Source organism: Pinus tabuliformis, chromosome 6 (assembly GCF_031772625.1).
Source record: "Pinus tabuliformis cultivar Carrire ecotype Pingquan chromosome 6, CPIR1, whole genome shotgun sequence".
NCBI lineage: Eukaryota > Viridiplantae > Streptophyta > Pinopsida > Pinales > Pinaceae > Pinus > Pinus tabuliformis.
Genome location: NC_142292.1, coordinates 290,434,577 through 290,440,860, shown reverse-complemented (window position 1 = coordinate 290,440,860; position 6,284 = coordinate 290,434,577).

The following is a 6,284-nucleotide window of genomic DNA, read 5'->3' as shown; positions in this document are numbered from 1 at the left end:
ACATGTACTGAATTTTGAGTCTTTTCTTGACCTTTTTGAAGTTGATGAAGAGGATGTCAATATTAGGCTTTTTTCTCTTTCTTTGCAGGAAAAGTCAAGAGTTGGTTCAAAAGCCTTCGTGATGCGAGCATCTCAGTTTTCCAGTAGTTCGTCAAAGTTTTCCTTGACAAGTGGGTGGTCAAACATAACCCTTATTGATTCTAGAAGAGTATAACCAGTTGAAAAGATAGCCAGGGGAGATAGTACAACATTTTTCTGCCAGGTTTAACCAAATCTACTTTTTGATTCCTGTTAATATAAGACCTCTTCCTAGATCTGCTCTCTTGCACTACTCGGAAGCCTTTGATCCAGAAATGGAGTTTCAGCTGAGGGAAAGGAACCTGACAACACTTGAAGAGATGCAAAATAACATAGTAGATATAGAGGCTAATCTGCTAATTAGAAGGGCAAAGTTGAAGGAAGAAGAGATGAAGAACATAGATCCAGAGGAATCGACATATTTAGAGGTAAAGCTCAACATTTTGGTAAGTGCAATGGAAGAGATGATGCAAAAGATTACCACAAGGAATGATTATGATGTTGAAGAAAAACAAGTGGCTCATTCAAAACATTTTCTTTCTTATACCAGTTGTCATAGATCTGATAATGATTGTTTTATAGATCAGCTTGCAGAAGAGAGATCTGTTGATCTGACATGTATGCTTGATGATTTGTTTTATACTGATGATTTGGCTAAGTTTGATTAGTATGATAATGATTATGTTCTCCAAACAGAATATGGTCTTGTAGACAAATCAACAGCTGGTTTGTGGAAGGAGGAAATTCACTTTCAATAGCTCGGTGATGAGCCGGTGCATATCAGCTATGGAAGTGAGGAGGAAACTGTTATAGACATTTTTGTGCCTTACAGCATGAAGCATGAAATGTCAATAATCTGAGGGATCCAAAGTCCCTAAACATGTTGTTCCTACCCCTAGAGGAACAAGGTCAGCAAACCACAGCACTAAATATCAGTTCTCCACCTGAAAACACTCAAAAACAAGCTAATTCTGGATCATGTCAACTGCTCCACTGAGCATTTGCGCTGAATGTCAACTGCTCCACTCTGTACCTGCGCTGAATGTCAACTCCAATGAAGGCTACCTGCGCTGGGAGAGATTGGCCAAGTGGCACAGTCATTCCTCAAGGTGTCAAATGCCTAGGAAGCTTCCAAAATGACACTTGGATCAGGGAATTCGCCTTGTGATGAGTAAGAGGATCTAGATCTCCAAGTGGAAGCAAGAAAATCCAAGTGGACTCAAGAACTGAAGAATAACTGAAGTGGGAGAGGACACTAGTCAGCTTCATGCCAGCCTCAAGCTGACTCATCCTTTCTCCAAAACTCCTATATATAGAGCTCTCTCATGAGGTCTAAGGAGGCTGGAATCTGGTGAATGTAAGGAAGTGTTGTTGGTTTGAGTATAGAACTATTGGGTGATTTGCTTGAAGGAGGTGAAGAGGAGATTTCTTTCTGCTGGGAGGTGTTGCTGGATTGGGCCTCTTATGGTTGTAACACTCTCAGAACTTTACTTCTTCCATTAATAAAGCATTTGAGGTTCTTCTATATGCATGTGTTTCAATGGCGTATTGATACTTGTATATTTGATTTATTCTAATCCTTGAATCAATTATGAATGTATGCTTCTTGTAGTTTCCCTCCCTTGTCATTTTGCAGGATCTTGGTGTAGCTGGGCCAGTGAAAGAGCAAGGAGCTGGGAGCAAGCAGCAAAGAGAGAAGATTGGATCAACCATTAGCGAAAGATAACGGTTAGTGGATCTCTTTCTCCCCTCTCTTACATCTCATAAAGAAGTAATCTCGAATAGCTTTGCATTCGGTTGTTGCTGAGGTACTATCACCCTTAGAGTGGGATAGGGTCATTCCATATTGGATACTTTTCCCAACAACAAATTGGCGACTCCACTGGGGATCGTATCTTGTTGGTTGTTTGTGTTTTTGCTATTCATTTCATAAACACAGGGAGTACCGAATCGAACTGCATTTGGATCTTTCAAATGCAAAGTAGAGGGCAGCTACTCTAGCTTAGTTTCGGGGCAAGTTTATGATTTGAAGAGCTGATCCACAAGGACTCTAAATAAGCTCTTAGTGATAGCTTTTCATCCTCCTTTTCATCCCTTAGTGTGTCCTTGACTGATAGCTTATGATTTGGCCAAAAACTGTGAATTTTTGAGCAATCTGTGACCCGGAAACCAAAAGAAACGAAAGTTTCGTTCTTCAGTGCAGGTTGTGTGAAGGTTGTTTGCATTTCAGCGCAGTTCCCGAAGGGGCTACCTGTGCTGAAGGTCAAACTACCTGTGTACTACCTGCGCTGGACCAGTTTTGCCTTGTGCTACTGGGGTTTCCTGCTGTTTCTTGCCCTGTTTTCACCCTTGTTTTTGCTGCCTGTTACCAGTCAATGTACCTATCTGAAACCAACTTTCCTTGCCACTATTCCACCTCGGTTGTATAAAGAAACTGTATTTGTTCTTTGTGTATTTCTTGTATCATTTACAGTTTCCCATAACGAAAGTGAACTAGTCTTGCTGTGGCCTCTTAGATCTAGACCTGTGATAAAGTGTCGTTTTGATCTTAAGAGTTAGTTTATTTGCTGTTCATAGCTGATTGAGCTTTTGCTTTCATCATATGGTTTGAATTTGTATATTTCTAGTGTCGAAGCAAGTAAATCTTAAGGTGTCTTTTGATTTTGGACAAGCTTGTTTGCTTTCACTTGAAATTGAATTCAAAGTTATACAACAGCTTTCTTTTTGTATCGCACCAACATTAAGAAAGAGAAAAGAAATACTTGCATTGTGCATGTGCATTATGACAGCTTGCATGTTGATTTAGGAAAGAGTGCATTAGTGTGTGCTCTATGATCTGTGTGAAAAGATGTTGTCTTTCTTTTCCCTCAGTAGTTAAGATTTTCAAAGTTGAAAGATTGAAAAGCTTGCTTATCATCTTAGACTGCATTTAGGAGTGTTACTATACATCTCGTGGTGACCCATAAAGGCAAACTGCTAAACAAGATCAACCTTAAAATAAATTGAATTTACATAACAACGCATTGAAACATAACGCAAACACATAGAGGTCTAAGCTAGAGACGTGTTCCGGCGTCGTTAAACGTGATATCTTAGCGTTGAGTGGTTGGGTGATTCCTCCACGGTGAAGCGATAAGTATCAATACGGACTTGTGCTCCCACGTACCGTCGTGTATATATTGGGAGACCCCTATAGGAACAAAGCCTTTATCCATAGGAAACCGTTTCGGCCGCCCTACTGATCGCAATGCAGTGAACACAGCATTCATGAAGATCGACCACTCGTACCGTAAAACGTATTCTGTGGTTTTGCGAAAAGTTTGGCACACCCTCTGCCTAGAACTCCAGAGCAGTTTCTTTTGGCCTTTTTCAAACTCTATAACTGAAAAAGTCCAGCCGAGCATTTGTCACTTCGGGCTCGTTAAAACATCGAAGGAGACTAGAGTCATCTTTAGCTTTTTCTCGACTCTTAAAAAGTGAAAAAGCAAGTTGTGTCTAAAGCGTCGTTATAAAATTTATTTTAAACGGAACATAATCACCTCCTATTCCTGCGTTGATCTGTAGGTTGAGAACATGGAACGCCCCAACCAAGGAATTCCACATGATGGAAATCCTAGTCCTTTCTCCTCTTGGGGAGAAGTTGGTGCGCCCCACATGGCCACATTGTCGCTTCCAGGACTGACAATTGGCCTGTCTATTTGGCTATTCTCAACCAATGTAGTTCAGAACACCATGGTTCCTGAACAGTCGAGTCAACAGTTAGATGAGTCTAGAACTGCCCACCAGCCTTCTACTTCCTATAACTCTTCCTCCAATCCTTCATCTTCGCAAGGTAGAGCTGGCAAAAGCCAAGCTCCCATGAAGAAGAAGGAGAAGAAGGAGAGAGAGAAGAAGAAGAAGGAGCCTAAGGCGACTGGGGGCAAGCAAAAGACATCTGACAAAAATCCACACACAGCACAGACCAGGCCTAAATCGCCATGTGTCATATGTAGAGGAGAGCACTTCCATAGAGATTGTCCCTGTATTCCCCGGATACTAAGGGACTGGTCACCTCGTTTGCACAATTCGGGAGCATCAACCTCTGATAGCCATGTTGAATGCTTACCGTCAACCAGCGAAAGTGAAGGTTCAAGACAAAGAGGGGGAGAAAGATCCCCCTGCAAACTGTGTAAAGGCGATCATGCCATCCACCGTTGTCCCTTCTTAGATGAAGCGAAGAGAGTTTTGGAAGATCGTCCGGTTTCACCGTTGAGACTTCCTCCTGGATACAAAAAACTCGTGCCAAGTCCTTCGTTGGTTGAAAATACAGCTGGCCCACTCAAGTGGTCAGCTGAAGCGTCAGTCATTGAAAATGAACCTACTGAATCCAGACCAGACAAAAGTCTAAAGGTCGATATAGCAGTTGACCCGGTTCTTCCTTCAGAGGTTTCATCCTCAAATGACACCGTCACTGAAGATTCATCTTCAAATGACACCCTCACTGAAGAGAATAAGGATGACACCATCCAGATTCTTTTCATCAACACAGACTCTGATGAGCATCAGCGCAATGCGCCCATTCCTTTATCGCAGGAAGGAACATCGTCAGGGTCATATCCGGCCGTGTATTCGGTCCCACCATCAAGCAACCTGGTTGTATCCTTTGATTGGAACCAACTAGGCAGACCCCGGTTGCCAGCCAGTATACCATTCAGAATCATGGTCCAAATCTACAGAATGGTAATGGCTAGAACTATCATTGATGAAGGGGCATCTGTGAGTATCCTTTCCTCTATTGCTTAGAAAGCACTGGGTTCCCCGGAGCTTTTGCCTGAGATAAGAAATCTCTCGGGTTTTGATAAAGGAACCAGTCGACCATTAGGGATCCTCCCCAATGTGCCTGTTACATTGAAAGGGAAGACCGTTCAAATGAACGTGATGATCGTTCAAGGACCCTTGGATTATAACCTACTCCTTGGACGAGACTATATATATTGCATGGGAGCTATAGTCTCCTCACTCTTTAGAGTAATGTGTTTTCCACACGAAGGAAGAATGGTCAAGCTCGTAGACCAACTTTCATTTCCGAGATCACGCATCGCAAATAGTCAAATACCAACCCTGAATGGTCTATTCACCCAAGAAATGTCTCCCCCCCCAGTCCTCCTTCCCGATGAGTGTGAGTGATTCAGAAAGATGGGACTGGAACCCAGGGGGCATGCATCCTGGTCTGCTTCGGGCAGAGGAAACCCTGGGTATAAGGTAGAATTTCCGCGAAAGAATATGACTAGTCCGTACCCCATCCGAAAGAAGGAAGAGGGGTTGTTCTGGAACAGGATTCTTTTGTCAAGGTTACTTGTTTGACAAAGGTCATTCACCATTGTCTACTTCGGTAGACAGTGCCGAGGAAGTGTTTTCGTTTGATGGTGTTAACAAAACAATCTTTGGGTAACCAGAAAGAGGCAAGCCTGACCCTTTAAAACAAATGTTTTATCGGATAAGTAGGGGCAGCCTTGAAATTGTACTTTATACCTGGGGGCATGCAAACCTTTTGGAGTGCAAGCTAGGAGCGGTTATTTATCTGTTTTTGGGATTAGCCGTTTCCAAACTCGCATAAAGAAAGGATGAGAGGGAGCATAGCTTATGTGAGGCGCAAGCTCTATAAAAATTGGAGTCTCACAGGAGACATTTCTTATCTTATGACTGGTATATCGAGCAGTTTTACCGCGGAATTTATGCTCGTTAAAAATAGAAAAGCGAAGATTCGAGCAGTTTTACCATGGAATTTATGCTCGTTAAAAAATAGAAAAGCGTGAGCAAGAGTTTCCTCCAGAGTTTAAGCTCATTAAAAAATGAACCTATTCCGGTAAATAACCATTGTGATCGTAAATTTATTAGCCATAAAAAGCCTTGGTCGTGTTTGCACCCGCCACCTCCATTTCATTTGGCCAATCGTTCACCTCCATATGATTGTTTACCCATTTTGAGGAACAGCTGCGAAGAGTGATTTCACTTAGCCATCCTTGTGACACTACCGTGATTGGAAAATTCCAACCTGTACCTGGAATCTACTGCTATCCCTGTTTATCACTCATTCCTCAAAAGACGAGTCTTCTTTGAGCTCTTTTCTCCTGACTCGTAAAATATGAAAAGTTTGCCGAGTTTTGGCCTTCCAGCTCGTTAAAGTGACCGGAAGAGCTATCCCTCCTCTAGATTTTAATCTTTTT